The sequence below is a fragment of the Lissotriton vulgaris genome, chromosome 4_1, assembly GCF_964263255.1.
Source record: "Lissotriton vulgaris chromosome 4_1, aLisVul1.2, whole genome shotgun sequence".
Lineage (NCBI taxonomy): Eukaryota > Metazoa > Chordata > Amphibia > Caudata > Salamandridae > Lissotriton > Lissotriton vulgaris.
In genome coordinates, this window is record NC_141691.1 from 967,869,429 (window position 1) to 967,892,092 (window position 22,664).

Below are 22,664 nucleotides of genomic sequence, written 5' to 3' on the forward strand. Positions count from 1 at the left end.
TATGACTCTGTGCATAGATGTGTGAGCAGTTGATTCACTAGAGGTATGGTTTCAAAAGTGCATGTGGTAACAGCTGTATGGGCGGTTGACTGTGTGCATGAGTGTATTGGTGAGTGAATGGATATCTCAGTGCTACATGTCAAAGTAAGTACATATGTAAAACACAGTACATGTGAGAGTTGACATATATAAATAACTGTGCATAAGAGCCAGTGAATGTGTGAGTGGCTGTATGGATCATTGTGAACTTGTATCAGGGATTGTATAAGAGAGTAAATATGTGTTAGTATATGTTTGAATAAGTAAAGTTTGTATAACTGTATAGTTGAGGAAATGGAGGTGTGATTGATTCTTTGCATGACTGACTAGGTGTGTGAGTAACTCCATGGATGAGTGACAGTCTGTGAGTGTCTGTTTACACTGATTGTATCTAAGGTTATATTAGAGTCTGAAGAGGTTCATCGTATTATCACATGAATGATATCATCAGTGATGTGATCAGTAATGTCAAATGAGATGTCATCAGTGATGTCATCAGTGATGTCATTTGAGATGTCATCAGTGATGTCATCAGTGATGTCACTGACCATGTCATGAATGATGTAATATGTGACATCATCAGCAGTGGATTGCGGGTGCGCGATATATAGTTAGCGCAACTAACTATATATGGAATTTCAATGGTTTTATGCGAGTAAAATAAGGTTTTGTAAATGCGAATTCCTAACTATATATGGTCTATAACCTATGGTTTTTTCATTGAATATATATATATATATATATATATATATATATATATATATGTATATATGTTACACCAGTTGCCGGTAGTCCAGGGCTCTGGCAACGCGGCGGTCCCTCCCAAAAAAACAGCGTTTTTGAAATAAAACAACAAGCTTCCTGCACACCATCCAGGTTCAGAAAGGGTCGGGACACTCCGGGATGCTTCAAATTAATTTATTAAGCAACAAGGGGTACAAAAGCCGACGCGTTTTGCCGTAAGGCTTGGTCACGGTATCGTTTGCAATGTACACTTCCTTTTACATACACCCAGTGGTAACAATCAAAATAGGACTGGCGTCCCGTGCATCCTGGATTTCACCGCCATCTTGTAGTGGCTAGTAACTATCTTTAATCACTTAATGTGTTGAAATACCGCCCAAGCGGGCAAAATTGAAGACGTTCTCAGCTGTCATATCTTTGTGATGTATTACAGCCCAAGTGGGCAAAAACATGTAACGTAAGCCTGTATGCTTCTATTTGAGAGGTTATAACATACAACTCATGATCCCGAAAGACACTTGTATTCGTTTTACGGCCATCTCACAGTTGGCAACAGTTCTAACTGCCAACTCATAGCGGCTCAAATACTTAAATTGTGTGCTTAGCTCTCGCCCAAGTGGGCTAAAATGTATTAAACATACACAACGTCTGTCTTAACTACAACATTGCATCTCAAATGGACAAGAGAGTACATGCGACAAATATACAATTGATTCTGTTTCAGATGTTATTTTCTGATCTTGACAGCTGATCTTCTTCAGTTTATAGCCACCATACAGATAGCACAATCCTAGTACAAAGTGAAAGAAAAAACAGTGCTCACAAACAATTGCCTAAGAAAGGAAAAAATGTTTAAAATTACACCATTCTATGTACAATTAAAACCATATAGTTTCATTAAATTGTATACAAAGAGTGAGCCTGAATGGTGTGCAGGAAGCTTGTTGTTGTTATATATATATATATATATATATATATATATATATATATATATATATATATATATATATATATATATATATATATATATATATATATATATATATATATATATACATATTCAAAGATTTCTTCGAAGAAAACACACGAACACTTGGATCTCCCAAAAAGCCTTTTAATAAGACAGATTAAAGGCAATCACTCTACGCGTTTCGGGTCTGGGACCCTTGCTCACGAGTAAGTTTCAACATACTAAGTGCAACTTAAATAGTTATGTGACAGTTGTGCAAATCATAAATCAGAAAGACAGACTATAACTGTGATTCTAAAATTAAATAACACATGTAAATGATACCTTTTCCTTCTTATGCACATATTTACTAGCGGTTTATTACATTTTAAACCATATTCTTTTCAGTAAAAAACATCGATATTGATATCTTTTTTCATTAAAGCCATAGTGTTTAGGGGATTTGAACACACAACTGAAGATAGGGGTAATTGAAAACAGGGGTAATTCCAATTAAATTACTTTAGTCTGTATGCGTCCCTTCTGGGACATACCTCTTAAACCTTTATTAATCTGGACAGACTCCAGTGACTACAAGGTATCTAGCCCAGGTGAGCACCCCCGGCTCTACTTCACCGCATTAAATTAATGCCTTATTATACCCCCTTGTCTCAATTTCATTTTTCGCTCATTCTGAACGACCAACTTAGAAAAAGTTATCAAGCCCAAGTGGGCATTTCTCTCCCCCAAATTCCCACAATTTAACTCAATTTATGAAGTGTACATGAAAAGATTCTCCTGGTATCTGTGAATCCTACCGCTTCTTTTCTTCGTGGTCTCTAGAGTAAAGAAAACAAAATAAAAAATAAAAATATAAATATAACAAACTGTGACTAATATGTACTTATCTGAAAAACCTGATATTTTTCCTTAAAATTACTATCTAGGAGAGATCAAAATAGATAATCAAAAATTCTTATTAGCAATTTGGATACAATGTAGACTGCTGCTTTTAAGCTCCTAAAACCGAAGAAAGTTCTTTATAATTCAAATTTTTATAATTCAAATTCTCCAAAGACGTAAGCCATTTTTTATCCCCTATTATACAACAAAACAGTAATCATTTCTTTCTTAGCAGATTAACCCAAATGTACTTCAAGCTCTTCGTCGCAGTTATGCCCTAATGGAGTCATTGTCTTATACTGAATGATTATTCTTGACTCGAGCCTCCGTAGGTTTTGGACTCTATTCCCACCTCTTTCATCAAACTTGATCGTATCCAACACACAAAAGCTTAGTAATGATGAGTCCTGTTTATGCTGGCTTTGAAAATGTCTGGCGATCGAGTATGACTTATCGCCATTCTTTATAGCTCGTAAATGTTCCAAGACTCTGAGCTTAGGCTTTTTGGTAGTACTGCCAACATAACACATGTTACACAGACAGAATAAAGCATAGACCGCAAATTCTGTATTGCAAGATGTGTGTTCTTTTATTTGGAATTTTTCAGCCTCTGGAGATAGAGTCACCTCTTTTCTATTGCGACTGTTCTTACAAGCTTTACAGCTTCTACAAGTATAGAAGCCTTGTATCCCAGCTATTTTCAGGTTTTTGGTTTTTACTGCTTTGCAGAGTTGATCTTTTAATGATTTAGTCCTTTTGAAAGTCACTTGAGGTAATAGATCGACATAGTCTGTGATGTCTGGATCAGTTTTCAGAATTGGCCAAAACTTGGTTAGACTTTTTCTGATCATGTACGATTGATTACTATATGTAGTAATGAATCGGGTTGTGTTCTCTTCTTCATTTTTCTTTGTTCTTTCTAAGAGCAAAGTCTCTCTGTCTTTTTCTACCACTGCTCTCTTTGCTCTATTAATGATCTTTCCCGAATAACCCCTGTTTCTGAATCTTTCAGACATCAGTTTTTCCTCTTCTATGTAACCTTGCAGTGTACTACAATTTCTCTTTGCCCTTAATAGTTCTCCCACCGGGATACTTCTAATGTGCACACTGGGGTGACAACTCTGGGCATGAAGTAAGCTATTCCCTGCCGTGCTTTTTCTATACAGGGCGCTCTCTAGTTTGTTTTTGGTGACTCTTAGCTTCAAATCGAGAAAATCCATATTGTCTTTTCTCCAATGACTCGTGAATTTCAAATTATATTGATTTCTATTGAGGGTTTCAACAAAGGTAACTGCTTCTGACTCGGTTCCTCTCCATATGACAAAAATGTCGTCGATGTATCTTAACCATCGAACGACTTTCTCAGTGTATATGGGCATTCTGTATACCACTTCTTTTTCCCACAGGCCCATGAAAAGCCCTGCAAAGGATGGCGCAAAGCATGTTCCCATACAAGTACCCAGGTTTTGCCTATAAATTTTATTGTCGAATAGGAAGACGTTTTGGGTACGGCAAGTTCTCATTATTTCTAGCAGCATCTGTGTATGTTCCACATAAGAGATAGATCTTTCTGATAAGAAGTATTCACATGCATCCAACCCCTGTTGGTGTGGGATGCATGTATATAATCCCACTACGTCTAGTGTTAATAGTGAGTAGGTTGGTTCCTAGTCTGTATTTCCTATTTTTCTGAGGAAATCCCCTGAAACCTTTATATATGCTGGTAGTTTTTGAACTGGTCCCTGGAGGAAGTGGTCTGCGTATCTAGACGCATTGAGGAGACAATTGGTCTCCCGGGGGGATTATTGGCGTCCTTGTGAATCTTCAGGAGAAGATACAAGCTGGTAATTTGGGATATTTACAGTCTAAGAACCTGAATTCTTCATTTTCTATCAAACCTCTGATTTTCCACTCATTTAACTGAGTGTTGAAGCTTTTCAATGATTGTTCGTATTCCATACGATTACTTCTACTATAATTGTTGATGACTCCTAGTTGTCTTAAACCTTCCTCAGTGTATTTGATCTTTGACATAACAACTACATTCCCATCTTTGTCAGATTTTTTGATGACTATGGAATTGTCATTTCTTAAGTTTTCCAGAGCCTTTCTTTGTGCGGGTGTTGTGTTGTTCCAGCCTTTTCTTTTAGTATGGTTAGCTATGTGTTGTAACTCTTTATTCATGCCCTTCTCGAAGACATCAATAACATCACTTTTTATCTGCGGCAGAAAAATAGACTTAGGTTTAAAACCGCTTTCTACACTCATTGTTAATGAAATATTGTTCTCCTGAAATTGATCATAGGGACTGCTATTCTCATCTATCTCACCATTTAACACTTGCAGTGTGGGTGCTAATTTTGCTTCTGCTATTGTAAGGGGGCATGAACTATCTTTCTTGGCATGCCCCTCTGTGTTCACTTTAGTTGCATACCACTTATGAATTCTCAGTTTTCTCGTAAAAAAGAACAAATCTACTTTACTCTGAGTGTAATTAAAAACATTATATGGCCAAAAACTTAAGCCTTTAGAGAGTAATTCTACCTCAGATTTTGTGAGTGTCCTGTCCGAAAGGTTAATGACCGTCTGTTCTGCCATTACTTCGTCTTCAGCTGGCCCCTCGTTCTTGTTCCCACAGGGCTTCCTTGATCTCCTGGTTTCGGAGCGTTTTTGTTTCCTCCTCCTCTTCTTCCTTTTCCGGGATTTTAATAACCTTGTTTTCTTTTGACTTGATGCCCTTTCATCACCATATCTAATTCCTTTAAAACACTGGTTTTTACCCCTGTGAAATCCTGTATACTTCAAACATTACTTCCGCTTGTTACGCTTCCTTCAGTTGTTGTGTCATTAATTTCCTGTCCATCTTCTTCGTTTTGATTATCCGATGTATCTGTATGTTCACCTTGCTTTGCTTGTGCTGTTGTGCGCATTTTGTCGTATTTTTTGGCGAAAGTTATGATTTGTCCCTTCTGGTAATCTACCAGATCTCGTTGGAATTTTCTTTGTTTCTTCAATTTTATGTCCTTTTCGATTTTATTGAGACTAATTTCCATTTTCTCCATCTCTTTACTAAATTCTTCTTCACTGCACATTCCTTTTAACTCCTCAGTATGTTCTTCGATTTCTTTGTTCAGTCTTTCTACATCTTTTGATGCAAATGTAACTAACATGTGTAACATATTAGTAGAGCATTGGTGATTGTTTTCTGCCCATTTGGTGATTAATTCGTGGTGGCCTCCCACCATTTATTTTATTCGGTATTAATGGCTCGCCACAGCTTGTCCCATAGAATCAGTTTTGCCGATTTGGTCGTGGGTGCTACAGTATTTGTTGAGATTATACTGTTAGATGTCGTTGCGCATTGATTAAACATTTCATTGGTTTCCTGCACCCTTTTGTCTCTCCTTGATATTGCCATACTTGTCTGTCTAATGTTATTTCCTTGTATTGCGCATTTGTACTTGCGCTGCCGTTCGGGAGATGTAGTTCGGAAACACTGTTTCAATCGGCAATGTCTCTCAGAACTCCGCTCTGGAGTTTACTCAGACCACTTTGCGTTCACTTTTGTCGAGGTCGGATGTATTTCTCTACCCGTATTAATCACAGGATTCCAGTGACAGCCGTCTCTTCTGTTTGGAATCGCGTCGTGGTCTCTCTCTCCGGGGCCGTGTCAAACAATTCCGCTAATTCTTTATGCTCAGCAGCCGCCAAGCAACGCCATGGCACAGCCTCTTCTAGCAGCGGTTCGTGCGAGGTGGCGAACCTTTTAACATAGAGTCAAAAATTTCTTTAAGGTCCTTCGAAGAAAACACACGAACACTTGGATCTCCCAAAAAGCCTTTTAATAAGACAGAATAAAGGCAATCACTCTACGCGTTTCGGGTCTGTGATCCTTGCTCACGAGTAAGTTTCAACATACTAAGTGCAACTTAAATAGTCATGTGACAGTTGTGCAAATCATAAATCAGAAAGACAGACTATAACTGTGATTCTAAAATTAAATAACACATGTAAATAATACCTTTTCCTTCTTATGCACATATTTACTAGCGGTTTATTACATTTTAAACCATATTCTTTTCAGTGAAAAACATCGATATTGATGTCTTTTTTCATTAAAGCCATAGTGTTTAGGGGATTTCAACACACAACTGAAGACAGGGGTAATTGAAAACAGGGGTAAATCCAATTAAATTACTTTAGTCCGGTAAACTTCAGATGTATGTACCTCGTAATGCCCACCCCTCCCGCATTACTTACGATGCCACCACCCTCCTAGCCCTTAACCCCGGCCGTTCCCCCAACTGCGTTCAAGCCGCTCCTGGACACACCCACGGACCCTTCTCTTGCAACTCCTGCAAGTTCAACGGCACCAAGAACAACTCCTCATCTACGCACACAATACAGATATCCGACCCCAACCACCTACAATGCATCCTGCTGAACACCCGCTCGGTCCACAGACACGCCATCGACCTCTGGAATCTACTCGACACCATCTCTCCGGACGTCGCCTTCCTCACAGAAACATGGATGAATGCCTCTTCAGCCCCAGACATCACCATTGCCATCCCGGAAAGCTATAAGATCATTCGCAAGGACCGTACCGGACACACAGGAGGAGGCATCGCTATCGTCCACAAGAAATCCATCCGCATCTCAACCAGCTCAGACGTCAATCTTGCCAACTCTGAACACCTTCACTTCCAGATCCACATCGACCCCAAGACCACACTCAGAGGCACCCTCCTTTACAGGCCACCAGGAGCCCGCGCACAATTTAGTGAAGACATCACGGACTTCATCACTCCACACGCACTCCCCTCCGAGGACTACATCCTTTTGGGAGACCTCAACTTTCACCTTGAAAAGAACAACGACCGCAACACCACCACCCTTTTGGACAACTTCGCAAACCTCGGACTCAAACAACTTGTCACTACCTCCACCCACATCGCAGGTCAGACACTCGACCCTATCTTCACCTCCAGCAAACATGTCTCCTTCAGCCACACCACATCTCTCCTTTGGACTGACCACAGCTGCGTTCACTTCACCTACAACAAGCCCCCATCCAACAACCACCCCCAACCCACTCTGCAAAGAAACTGGAACAAAATCACCATCGACCAGATCTCCTCATCGCTTCTTCAAAACCCCCCCGCCCACTCCTCAAACCCAGACCAAGCAGCCACCAACCTCACCCAATGGTTATCCAACAGCGCCGACACCTTAGCACCACTGAAAAAACGACAAATCAAACTAGGCAGCAAGAAGGCCTCCTGGTTCAACGATGACCTTAAGAAATCCAAGAAACTCTGTCGCTCCCTCGAGAAGGCCTGGAAAAAAGACCCATCCACCAGCACCAAGGACGCCTTCAAAAACGCCACCCGCATACACCACCAACTAATCCGAAATGCCAAGAAAGCAGCCTTCAAGGACCGCCTAGACAACAACGCCCACAACAGCAAGGAATTATTCAACATCGTCAAGGAATTTACCAACCCCTCAGCCAACTCCAACGACATCACCCCCTCTCAAGCCCTCTGCGACTCCCTAGCCTCATTCTTCCACAACAAAATCGCCAACATCCACAACAGCTTCGACAGCCAACCCGGAGACCAACCCACCCAACCCCCTGCAGGACCCCCACCCCCCCTGAACATCCTCAATGACTGGAAGCCAATCTCCACTGAGGACACCATCCGTCTGATGAACTCTATCCATTCAGGATCCCCCACAGACCCTTGCCCTCACCACATCTTTAACAAAGCAGACTCCATTATTGCACCGCACCTCCGAGACGTCATCAACTGCTCCCTCAACTCCGCATCCTTCCCGGAAAGCTGGAAACATGCCGAACTCAGCGCCCTCCTGAAGAAACCCACAGCTGACCCTACCGAACTCAAAAACTATCGCCCTATCTCACACCTTCCATTCCCGGCCAAAGTCATCGAGAAAGCTGTCAACAACCAGCTCGCCGGATTCCTGGAAACCAACAAATCCCTCGACTCCTCACAGTCCGGCTTCCGAGCCAAACACAGCACTGAGACCGCCCTCATCGCAGCAACAGACGACATTCGAACTCTACTGGACAATGGAGACACAGTCGCCCTCATCCTCCTCGACCTCTCCGCTGCCTTCGACACAGTCTGCCACAGCACCCTCCTACAACGCCTCAGAAACATCGGAATCCAAGGAAAAGCACTGGAATGGATCACATCGTTCCTCTCCGGAAGAACCCAGAGAGTCCGCCTTCCACCATTCAAGTTAGAGGCCACTGAAGTCATCTGCGGCGTACCCCAAGGGTCCTCACTCAGTCCCACCCTCTTCAACGTTTACATGAGCCCCCTCGCGGCCATCGCACGCCAACATAGCCTCAACATCATCTCCTACGCCGACGACACTCAACTGATCCTATCACTTACCAGAGACCCTAACACGGCCAAAACCAACCTACACGAAGGAATGAAAGAAGTAGCCGAATGGATGAAGCACAGCCGGCTGAAACTGAACTCAGACAAAACAGAAGTCCTCATCTTAGGTACCTCCCCCTCCACCTGGGACGACTCTTGGTGGCCAGAGGCCCTTGGAAAAGCACCCATCCCGACGGATCACGCACGGAACCTGGGCGTCATCCTGGATTCCTCACTCTCGATGGACAGACAAGTCAACGCCGTTTCTTCATCTTGCTTCAACATTCTTCGCATGCTCAAAAAAACATTTCGCTGGATCCCTACCGAAACTAGGAAAACAGTCACCCACATTCTGGTCACGAGCCGACTGGACTACGGAAACACCCTCTACGCCGGCACCACCGCAAAACTCCAGAAAAAACTCCAACGCATCCAGAACGCCTCAGCCAGGCTCATATTAGACATCCCGCGTAAAGAACACATCTCTGATCACCTGAAAAACCTCCACTGGCTCCCCGTCAATAAGAGGATTACTTTCCGACTCCTAACCCACGCACACAAAGCACTCTACGAAATAGGACCCGAATGCCTCAACACACGACTTTCCTTCTACACCTTCTCCCGCCAGCTACGATCCTCCAATCAAGCCCTTGCCTCTGTACCCCGCATCAACAAAACCACCATGGGAGGTAGATCCTTCTCCTACCTAGCAGCTAAAACTTGGAACTCACTCCCCACTCACCTTCGCCTTACCCAGAACCACCTAGCATTCAGAAAGCAACTCAAAACGTGGATTTTTGACAAGTAACTCCCCACCCTTCTTCAAGTGCCTTGAGACCCTCTGGGTATGTAGCGCGCTATATAAATCTATTGACTTGACTTGACTTGACATATATATATATATATATATATATATATATATATATATATATATATATATATATATATATATATATATATATATATCTTCACACGCCGGTTCCTGCTTTCCCAGCCACTTCGAGCGCTCAATGTGGGTGCGTTTCCCTACGGCGGAACCTCGCCGTTCAATATAGCACACTCCTCCGTTTTGACGAAAGAAATGGGCGCACACTCGCTGCCTTCCACAATTATTTTATTCGATCTTTAACAGCTTGGAAACAAACAACGATCAACGCGTTTCAGTGCTCCTGGCACCTTGCTCACGATCACTTGTTTACATTTTTTTTCTTTTTTTAAAGTAACCAATAACATGGATGTTACCTCACATCCTGTTTTACTCTAGGCATTGTGGTTATTGTAGTTTTTAATAAAAAGAGTCTGTTTTTGTGAAGATGGGTCCGCTAGTTCAGTACTATTTCAATTGATAGTTTGGATATTCATTGCATCATGAATATTTTTCGTTTTGGACCGTGTTCTTATTGTTTATATCCCTCCAGTGGGATTACTTGACTAGCAGCCAATTTATCAGAGATCCCCTGAGAGGCCATTGCATGTTTCTGACCCTGTAGTTAAGTTCATTTTGTTGTTCTCCTGTCCTTCCATGAATGTGTCATGTGTCACTCATCTCTCTTTACTCTTCACCAGCTCATTATGAGTTCTTACACGAGGTGGATGTACAGCTCCTCCGATTGGTTCAGGCCATGTGGATGTAAGGTTCTGAAGTTTAGGATGTGTCGCGATTCTTTTTTGCGCATGATTTTCTCACGATCTCCTCCCCGTATGTTCTTCGGTATGGTCTCTATCCCGAAGAATTTTAATTTTTGCCAATCCGCATTGTGCTTCTGCTCCATGTGTTTTGCCACCGCATTTGCTCTGTCCTTGTGTGTCGTGGCTCTGGCATGTTCCATTATCCGCTTTTTTAGCTCTCCCTTGGTGCTTCCCACATACATCAGGGGGCATGGACATACCACGCCATAGACCGTGAATTCTGTCGTGCAGGTGATTAGTTGTTTTATCTGCCATTTTTTGTTATCAGGTAGCGGTATTTCTTTGATGGGTTTGGCAATTTGACACATTTTGCAGTTGTAGCATTTTACAAAGCCTGTGGTTTTCAACCAGTCTTTCTTTTTGCTTGTGCTGCAGTGGCTGTGGATCAGTTGATCTTTCAGATTTGGGGCTCTTCTATAGGTCACCTCCGGATGTGAGCCCACTATTTTTCCTACTGTATCATCCAGATGGAGTATTTTCCAATTTTTTCTCATTATTTTTACAAGTTCTTTGCTGTTTTCTGAGTAATCCATAATTAGTCGAATTGGTTCTCGTGTACATTTTTCTTTTTCAATCGACTTTGTCAGACACTCCTGTCTTGTTTTTACGTTTGCCTTTTGCCAGCACTTTTCAATATTTCCCCAATTGTATTGACGATTTTTAAATCTTTGTTTTGCTTTGGTGCTGTGTTCCTGCCATTCTGTGTCTTCACTGCATATCCTCCTGATTCGGAGGAACTCTCCATAGGGTATGCTGGAGATAAGGGATGCTTGGTGGCAACTCGTTGCTTCCAATGTGGCATTGGTGGCTGTTGCTTTTCTGTGAAGCGTCGTGTGGATATGGTTTTCCTTGACATAAATACGAGTATCCAGGAAGGTGATTTCGGTGTTGCTGATCTCGTAAGTGAAGGATAATCCGGCCGTTCTTGCGTTGATGATGTTGAAATACTCCTGGAATTCATCTTTGGTTCCTTCCCAAATAATCAACAGGTCGTCTATAAACCTTATCCAACACATGACCTTACTTGTGAATTTGTCAAATTCTGGCGCCCAAGCTATTTCCTTTTCCCAGTACCCCATCGTGAGACAGGCGTAATTGGGACTAAATGAAAAACCCATTGCGGTTCCGCTGCATTGTCTGTATATTTCTTCACCGAACAGGAAGATGTTTTGTGATAGGCATAATTCCATCATGTCTAACAACATTTGATTATGATTTTTGTACACAATGTCTCTTTGTTGTAGAAAGTAATTGCAAGCTTTAAGACCCAGATTATTTTGTATATTTGTATACAATGATACAACATCCATAGATATTAGTTGATAACTTTCTTGCCATGGGATGTTTTCTAGTCGTCTCAACAAGTCGTTGGTGTCCTGTATGTATGAGCTGAGTTCTGTTACATGGGGTTTAAGAAAGTGATCTATGTAGTTTGAGATTGGTTCTAGCAAAGAGCCCTTTGCCGATAATATCGGTCTGCCTGGTGGTTTGTTGCGGTCTTTATGCACCTTAGGAAGGAAGTATATTGTTGCCGTGATTGGGTGGCTGGTTGTAAGATATTTTTCTTCATCACTGTCAATGAGATTATTTAATTTCCATTGTCTCAATTTTTCATCTAACTTGGTCTTTATTTCTTGAGTTGGATTTGTTCTAAGTCTTTCATAGTATCTCGTGTCTTTCAATTGACGGTGTGCCTCGGTGATATATGAGCTTTTGTCCCAGATCACAATGTTTCCGCCTTTATCGGCCATTTTTATCTCAATTAAATCATCATTGCAAAGGTTTTCTAACCCTTTCCGTTCTTCTTGGGTTAGATTATCCTGATATTTGGATCCTTTGATTTTATATAAGTCCTGAATCACCGCTTCTTGGAAAGTATCCACCTTGTTGCCCGGTGGTAACTGAGGATAGAATTTCGATTTGGGTTTCAGATTGCTGATGCCTGCTCCCTTTTGTGTGATTGCTTGACTCAACGTTATTTCTTCCCCATTCATGGTGTCAAGGTTCAGGAGGGTAGTAAAGGCTTCTGCATCTCTTGCCTGCAACTCTGGGGTATCCTGGTTTGTCATTTCAGTGCTCTTACCGCTTTTATATTTGTTTTCCTCAAAGAATTTGGCTAGTTTAATCTTTCTCACATAAAGGTATAGATCAATCCTTGCTTGAACGATATTCATTTTCTTTTTTGGGCAGAAATTGATGCCTCGTTTAAGAAGCTTCATCTCAGTCTCAGTGATTGTTCTTTTCGAGAGGTTTATGATTTGTAGCTGATGGACGAGCTAGCCAAATTCTTTGAGGAAAACAAATATAAAAGCGGTAAGAGCACTGAAATGACAAACCAGGATACCCCAGAGTTGCAGGCAAGAGATGCAGAAGCCTTTACTACCCTCCTGAACCTTGACACCATGAATGGGGAAGAAATAACGTTGAGTCAAGCAATCACACAAAAGGGAGCAGGCATCAGCAATCTGAAACCCAAATCGAAATTCTATCCTCAGTTACCACCGGGCAACAAGGTGGATACTTTCCAAGAAGCGGTGATTCAGGACTTATATAAAATCAAAGGATCCAAATATCAGGATAATCTAACCCAAGAAGAACGGAAAGGGTTAGAAAACCTTTGCAATGATGATTTAATTGAGATAAAAATGGCCGATAAAGGCGGAAACATTGTGATCTGGGACAAAAGCTCATATATCACCGAGGCACACCGTCAATTGAAAGACACGAGATACTATGAAAGACTTAGAACAAATCCAACTCAAGAAATAAAGACCAAGTTAGATGAAAAATTGAGACAATGGAAATTAAATAATCTCATTGACAGTGATGAAGAAAAATATCTTACAACCAGCCACCCAATCACGGCAACAATATACTTCCTTCCTAAGGTGCATAAAGACCGCAACAAACCACCAGGCAGACCGATATTATCGGCAAAGGGCTCTTTGCTAGAACCAATCTCAAACTACATAGATCACTTTCTTAAACCCCATGTAACAGAACTCAGCTCATACATACAGGACACCAACGACTTGTTGAGACGACTAGAAAACATCCCATGGCAAGAAAGTTATCAACTAATATCTATGGATGTTGTATCATTGTATACAAATATACAAAATAATCTGGGTCTTAAAGCTTGCAATTACTTTCTACAACAAAGAGACATTGTGTACAAAAATCATAATCAAATGTTGTTAGACATGATGGAATTATGCCTATCACAAAACATCTTCCTGTTCGGTGAAGAAATATACAGACAATGCAGCGGAACCGCAATGGGTTTTTCATTTAGTCCCAATTACGCCTGTCTCACGATGGGGTACTGGGAAAAGGAAATAGCTTGGGCGCCAGAATTTGACAAATTCACAAGTAAGGTCATGTGTTGGATAAGGTTTATAGACGACCTGTTGATTATTTGGGAAGGAACCAAAGATGAATTCCAGGAGTATTTCAACATCATCAACGCAAGAACGGCCGGATTATCCTTCACTTACGAGATCAGCAACACCGAAATCACCTTCCTGGATACTCGTATTTATGTCAAGGAAAACCATATCCACACGACGCTTCACAGAAAAGCAACAGCCACCAATGCCACATTGGAAGCAACGAGTTGCCACCAAGCATCCCTTATCTCCAGCATACCCTATGGAGAGTTCCTCCGAATCAGGAGGATATGCAGTGAAGACACAGAATGGCAGGAACACAGCACCAAAGCAAAACAAAGATTTAAAAATCGTCAATACAATTGGGGAAATATTGAAAAGTGCTGGCAAAAGGCAAACGTAAAAACAAGACAGGAGTGTCTGACAAAGTCGATTGAAAAAGAAAAATGTACACGAGAACCAATTCGACTAATTATGGATTACTCAGAAAACAGCAAAGAACTTGTAAAAATAATGAGAAAAAATTGGAAAATACTCCATCTGGATGATACAGTAGGAAAAATAGTGGGCTCACATCCGGAGGTGACCTATAGAAGAGCCCCAAATCTGAAAGATCAACTGATCCACAGCCACTGCAGCACAAGCAAAAAGAAAGACTGGTTGAAAACCACAGGCTTTGTAAAATGCTACAACTGCAAAATGTGTCAAATTGCCAAACCCATCAAAGAAATACCGCTACCTGATAACAAAAAATGGCAGATAAAACAACTAATCACCTGCACGACAGAATTCACGGTCTATGGCGTGGTATGTCCATGCCCCCTGATGTATGTGGGAAGCACCAAGGGAGAGCTAAAAAAGCGGATAATGGAACATGCCAGAGCCACGACACACAAGGACAGAGCAAATGCGGTGGCAAAACACATGGAGCAGAAGCACAATGCGGATTGGCAAAAATTAAAATTCTTCGGGATAGAGACCATACCGAAGAACATACGGGGAGGAGATCGTGAGAAAATCATGCGCAAAAAAGAATCGCGACACATCCTAAACTTCAGAACCTTACATCCACATGGCCTGAACCAATCGGAGGAGCTGTACATCCACCTCGTGTAAGAACTCATAATGAGCTGGTGAAGAGTAAAGAGAGATGAGTGACACATGACACATTCATGGAAGGACAGGAGAACAACAAAATGAACTTAACTACAGGGTCAGAAACATGCAATGGCCTCTCAGGGGATCTCTGATAAATTGGCTGCTAGTCAAGTAATCCCACTGGAGGGATATAAACAATAAGAACACGGTCCAAAACGAAAAATATTCATGATGCAATGAATATCCAAACTATCAATTGAAATAGTACTGAACTAGCGGACCCATCTTCACAAAAACAGACTCTTTTTATTAAAAACTACAATAACCACAATGCCTAGAGTAAAACAGGATGTGAGGTAACATCCATGTTATTGGTTACTTTAAAAAAAGAAAAAAAATGTAAACAAGTGATCGTGAGCAAGGTGCCAGGAGCACTGAAACGCGTTGATCGTTGTTTGTTTCCAAGCTGTTAAAGATCGAATAAAATAATTGTGGAAGGCAGCGAGTGTGCGCCCATTTCTTTCGTCAAAACGGAGGAGTGTGCTATATATATATATATATATATATATTCACTGAAAAAACCATAGGTTATAGACCATATATAGTTAGGAATTCACATTTACAAAACCTTATTTTACTCACACAAAACCATTGAAATTCCATATATAGTTAGTTGCACTAACTATATATCGCGCACCCGCAATCCACTGCTGATGATGTCACATATTACATCATTCATGACATGGTCAGTGACATCACTGATGACATCACTGATGACATCTCAAATGACATCACTGATGACATCTCAAATGGCATCACTGATGACATCACTGATGACATCTCATTTGACATTACTGATCACATCACTGATGATATCATTCATGTGATAATACGATGAACCTCTTCAGACTCTAATATAACCTTAGATACAATCAGTGTAAACAGACACTCACAGACTGTCTCTCATCCATGGAGTTACTCACACACCTAGTCAGTCATGCAAAGAATCAATCACACCTCCATTTCCTCAACTATACAGTTATACAAACTTTACTTATTCAAACATATACTAACACATATTTACTCTCTTATATAATCCCTGATACAAGTTCACAATGATCCATACAGCCACTCACACATTCACTGGCTCTTATGCACAGTTATTTATATATGTCAACTCTCACATGTACTGTGTTTTACATATGTACTTACTTTGACATGTAGCACTGCGATATCCATTCACTCACCAATACACTCATGCACACAGTCAACCGCCCATACAGCTGTTTCCACATGCACTTTTGAAACCATACATCTAGTGAATCAACTGCTCACACATCTATGCACAGAGTCATACACCTCCCAGCCACCCACACACACACTCAGTCTCCCGTACAAATACTTGGGCAACCAATCAATAACCCATATAGTTACTCATATAGCTACTTATCAACACATGCAACAGTTTACAGAACAACAGACATAATGATGCACAAATTAAGACAGTTTAGTCACTAACCCATGCACTCAGTGAGACACAAATAATCACTCACTCATACAGTCAGTCATGCACCTACTAAATCCTTCATCCAGACACTTATACATCCACTCATTCTTCAATATGTAAGACATATTTTAACTTTACAGAAACATACAGTCACTGGATGTTGTCATCAGTGATGTCATTTGAGATGTCATCAGTGATGTCATCAGTGATGTCACTGACCATGTCATGAATGATGTAATATGTGACATCATCAGCAGTGGATTGCGGGTGCGCGATGTATAGTTAGTGCAACTAACTATATATGGAATTTCAATGGTTTTGTGTGAGTAAAATAAGGTTTTGTAAATGTGAATTCCTAACTATATATGGTCTATAACCTATGGTTTTTTCAGTGAATTTTCAAGGTTTTGTAAATGCTAATTCCTAACTATATATGGTCTATAACCTATGGTTTTTTCAGTGAATATATATATATATATACATACATATATAAACATATATCATCTGTATATCTATATAAATACAAACATAAATGCATGCATACATATACTTATATGCATACAGATGCATGTTATTTACATGAAAGTTGAAAAAACACTAATAAAAGCAAAGCTAAAAAGCCACCTCATTACAAACAGATTGGCTTTAACTTAAACGAGGGCGAGATCTATTGCATTTTCAATGCTTGTTTACTTTGGTTCCATCAAGAAGGCATTCAGATGTGTCACACATTTGCCATAAATTCTGAATGTTAGCACTCTAGTTGCACATTAGATCCCTGTAGTAAAGCTACTGCTCACCAGGGACGTCTGCTGCTGGTATTCAAAGTGCATGTTTCAGTCTGCATGTCAGAATTTTTTTCATGAAATAGAAGAGGATTTGAGAAGTCACTCAAAATGATCCCTAATTTTTCTTTCTGAAGCACTAATCATACTTTCTATGGCAAAATTAACCCCCTCATGTTGTTCCTTTTTAAATTGAGTGTTTTCAGACTTACAACTTCATTCCAATCAAGATGGCTTCTGGTGTGCCATACTTTTGTCATAAGTAAGACTATTAGCGCTCTATATGTTGGTTAGAACACTCTGGGACATTCTGTCATTGGGCTATACTTGGGGTACATCTGGGGGATATTTGGGCTACATTTAGGCTCTTTTGTCTCTGGTGGCCATCTTGGGAGACTGTATGTCAGAATCTTTTAATGAAATTGAAGAGGGTTTGAGAAGTCACTCAAAATGTGCCCTAATTTTTCTTTCTGCAGCACTAATCATAATTCATATGGCAAAATATACCCCCTCATTTTGTTCCTTTTTAAATTAAATGTTTTAAGAGTTACCACTTTATTCCCATCACGATGGCTCCAGGTGTGCTATACCTTTGTAATAAGTAGGACTGTTAGCGCTCTAGTTGTTCTTTAGAACACTCTGGGACATTCTGTCATTGGGCTATACTTGGGCTACATCTGGGTGATATTTGGGCTACATTTGGGCTCTTTTGTCTCTGGTGGCCATTTTGGGAGACTGCATGTCAGAATGTTTTAATGAAATAGAAAAGGATTTGAGAAGTCACTCAAAATGTGCCCTAATTTTTCATTCTGCAGCACTAATCATACTTTCTATGGCAAAATATACCCCCTCATGTTGTTTCTTTTTAAATTAAATGTTTTTAGAGTTACCACTTTATTCCAATCAAGATGGCTTCAGGTGTGCCATACCTTTGTAATAAGTAGGACTGTTAGCGCTCTAGTTGTTCTTTAGAACACTCTGGGACATTCTGTCATTGGGCTATACTTGGGCTACATCTGGGTGATATTTGGGCTACATTTGGGCTCTTTTGTCTATGGTGGCCATTTTGGGAGACTGCATGTCAGAATGTTTTAATGAAATAGAAAAGGATTTGAGAAGTCACTCAAAATGTGCCCTAATTTTTCATTCTGCAGCACTAATAATACTTTCTATGGCAAAATATACCCCCTCATGTTGTTTCTTTTTAAATTAAATGTTTTAAGAGTTACCACTTTATTCCAATCAAGATGGCTTCAGGTGTGCCATACCTTTGTAATAAGTAGGACTGTTAGCGCTCTAGTTGTTCTTTAGAACACTCTGGGACATTCTGTCATTGGGCTATACTTGGGCTACATCTGGGTGATATTTGGGCTACATTTGGGCTCTTTTGTCTATGGTGGCCATTTTGGGAGACTGCATGTCAAAATGTTTTAATGAAATAGAAAAGGATTTGAGAAGTCACTCAAAATGTGCCCTAATTTTTCATTCTGCAGCACTAATAATACTTTCTATGGCAAAATATACCCCCTCATGTTGTTTCTTTTTAAATTAAATGTTTTAAGAGTTACCACTTTATTCCAATCAAGATGGCTTCAGGTGTGCCATACCTTTGTAATAAGTAGGACTGTTAGCGCTCTAGTTGTTCTTTAGAACACTCTGGGACATTCTGTCATTGGGCTATACTTGGGCTACATCTGGGTGATATTTGGGCTACATTTGGGCTCTTTTGTCTATGGTGGCCATTTTGGGAGACTGCATGTCAAAATGTTTTAATGAAATAGAAAAGGATTTGAGAAGTCACTCAAAATGTGCCCTAATTTTTCATTCTGCAGCACTAATAATACTTTCTATGGCAAAATATACCCCCTCATGTTGTTTCTTTTTAAATTAAATGTTTTAAGAGTTACCACTTTATTCCAATCAAGATGGCTTCAGGTGTGCCATACCTTTGTAATAAGTAGGACTGTTAGCGCTCTAGTTGTTCTTTAGAACACTCTAGGAGGCTGCAGTAGAACACAAAGGAATCAACTGACAGTCTCTGTCCTTGTTGGATGTACATGTTTTACGGAGAATGTCAGACTTCATTTTCACATGACTGAGAAAGATAATGTGAATTTACAGAAAATATGCTTTCAGTTTAGCTTATAGATCCCCTTCCAAACCACTGTGGGAAAATCATGAGATATTAGTTTTCTTTCAAACAATATTCATGATATCACAGCAGAAGGTTTTTTCACATGGTAAAATCACCTTAGAACCCACCACAATTCCTAAAACGAGTATGGTACCATCAACAAATGATTTATAATGTAACTAAAGTCCTAAAACCCTCTATTAACTACAATGCTTTTTAATGAGGTGCTATCATGTATATTGGTCCCAAGATGGCTGCCAACACTTCTTGGATGAAGTGCTGACAGCCAATCAGATCAGATGTGTGGTTAAGCTCCGCCCAGATATATATCTTTTTTTGAACCTAAATTACTCAAAATCCACTGGAGCACATATATTGAGACCTAGCAAAGGCACATCGGGCTAACAGTCCCTACAATTTTGCCAAGTTTCGTGCAAATCCATTCAGCCGTTCGAGCTAAAAGTGAGGCCAACCGCCCTATGGAAATTAACATGGGAAAAACGCGTTTTGGGACCCTCCTTTTTTCTCTGCCCCCCCTTGATGAAACCCCCCCAAATTGTCAGGGGCTGCTCAGAAACAAAATGTTCCATTGTCCTGAAAATTTCAGCCAATTCCGTCCACAAACGCCAAAGGTATTAGACATAGAATTTTCAAAAATCCCATAGAGAAAAAATCCTAACTATATATACCTACTGGCGACCGCCAGTAGGTAATATATATATATATATATATATATATATATATATATATATATATATATATATATATATATATATATATATATATATATATATATATTCACTGAAAAAAACATAGGTTATAGACCATATATAGTTAGGGATTAGCATTTAAAAAACCTTATTTTATTTGCACAAAACCATTGAAATTCCATATATAGTTAGTTGCACTAACTATATATCGCGGACCCGCAATCCACTGCTAATGATGTCACATATTACATCATTCATGACATGGTCAGTGACATCACTGATGACATCACTGATGACATCTCAAATGACATCACTGACAAGGTTTTGTAAATGCAAATTCCTAACTATATATGGTCTCTAACCTATGGTTTTTGCTGTGAATTTCATTGGTTTTTTAAAAGCTAATATCTATAGCTGTAAAATATATTCTTTATTAAGTGACGTATCACGTAGCCCGTGAGACGCCTCATGATGCATCGCATAACCGTGACGTATCGTCTCTGCAGCGCAAACCAAACCCAAAACGTAAGCGCGCCAGAACACGCTTAAAGATATATATATATTTTTTTAACCTTAATTAGACAAAATCCACACGTGCACATATCACAAACGTTCAAAAAACACAATATGTCGGACTCCTGTTACGCTGCCGGTTAGCTGCCCGGTTAACGTACCAGGAAGCACCTTTACCGCGAAAAATCGCAATTTTTTATTCTTTTGCCCCGCAGGGAACTTTAATAGCCCCCTCATCAATCCTAGGGGTTCATTCATTTACACCTTTTTTTTCCACCTCTTGTCTCTCGATCCCACAGAGAGACAAGATGGCGGCCGCTCCAGACTGTTTACAATGATAACAGCCAATCAGCTTCTCCTCAGACTCCTGTTACACTGCCGGTTAGCTTCCCGGTTAGCTGCCCGGTTAGCTGCCCGGTTCGCGTACCAAGACGCGTCTCTACGGCGAAAAAATCATTTTTTTTTTTGGCCCCGCGTGGCTTTATAATATCTCCCTCATCAATCCTATGGGGTCAGAAGGGGTCTACCTTGCCCTCTTTCCTTCCTTTCCTTCTTTGTTTTGGTCTCCTCTTGTCTCTCGATCCTACCGAGAGACAAGATGGCGGCCGCTCCGGACTGTTTACAATGTTGACAGCCAATCAGCTACTCCTCAGACTCCCGTTACACTGCCGGTTAGCTTCCCGGTTAGCTGCCCGGTTAGCTGCCCGGTTCGCGTACCAAGACGCGTCTCTACGGCGAAAAAATCAGAATTTTTTTTTTTTTGGGGCCCCGCGTGGCTCTATAATATCCCCCTCATCAATCCTAGGGGGTCAGAAGGGGTCTACCTTGCCCCCTTTCCTTCATTTCCCCCTTTGTTTTGGCCTCCTCTTGTCTCTCGATCCTACCGAGAGACAAGATGGCGGCCGCTCTGGACTGTTTAGAATGTTGACAGACACCGGAGAGCCAATCAGCTTCGCTTCGCAAAGTTCCGATACGCGAAAAGTTCGCGAACCGGAGCACTACCCGGAGCGCTGTTACAGATATATATCTTGTTTTAAACGTTAATTTCTCAAAATCCACTGAAGCACATATATTGAGACCTAGCAAAGGCACATCGGGCTAACAGTCCCTACAATTTTGCCAAGTTTCGTGGAAATCCATTCAGCCGTTCGGGCTAAAAGTGAGGCCAACCGCCCTATGGAAATTAACATGGGAAAAACGCGTTTTGGGACCCCCCTTTTTTCTCGGCCCCCCCTTGACGAACCCCCCCCAAATTTCCAGGAGCTGCTCAGAACCAAATGTGCCATTTTCCTGAAAATTTCAGCCAATTCCGTCCACAAACGCCAAAGTTATTAGGCATAGAATTTTCAAAAGTTCCATAGAGAAAAAATCCTAACTATATATACCTACTGGCTATCGCCAGTAGGTAATATATATATATATATACATATATATATATATATATATGAAAAAGCAATGCGCCAAGCGCTTCAGGAGGGCTACCCACAGCGCATCCGACCATCCAGTCTTTCTTAGCCCCATCAGCTGCACAGCTCTCCTCCAGAGAGTTAACAAGGAAGTCCGACGCGTTTCGGGGCAGACACGCCCCTTCCTCATGGACTGCTGCAATAAGCACACTCCACCCACCATGTTGATTTAAATGCGGTTTATTTAAATCCGGCAGCCCTAAGTGGGCGTTGCTCTTCACATCATGCTACACAGCATGCTGGTAGCTGTAGTCTATATGGCGAGTGTTGTAGTGTTACCTTGAGTAGGCTGTGCATTATTGTCCGGTAAGTCATCTTGATT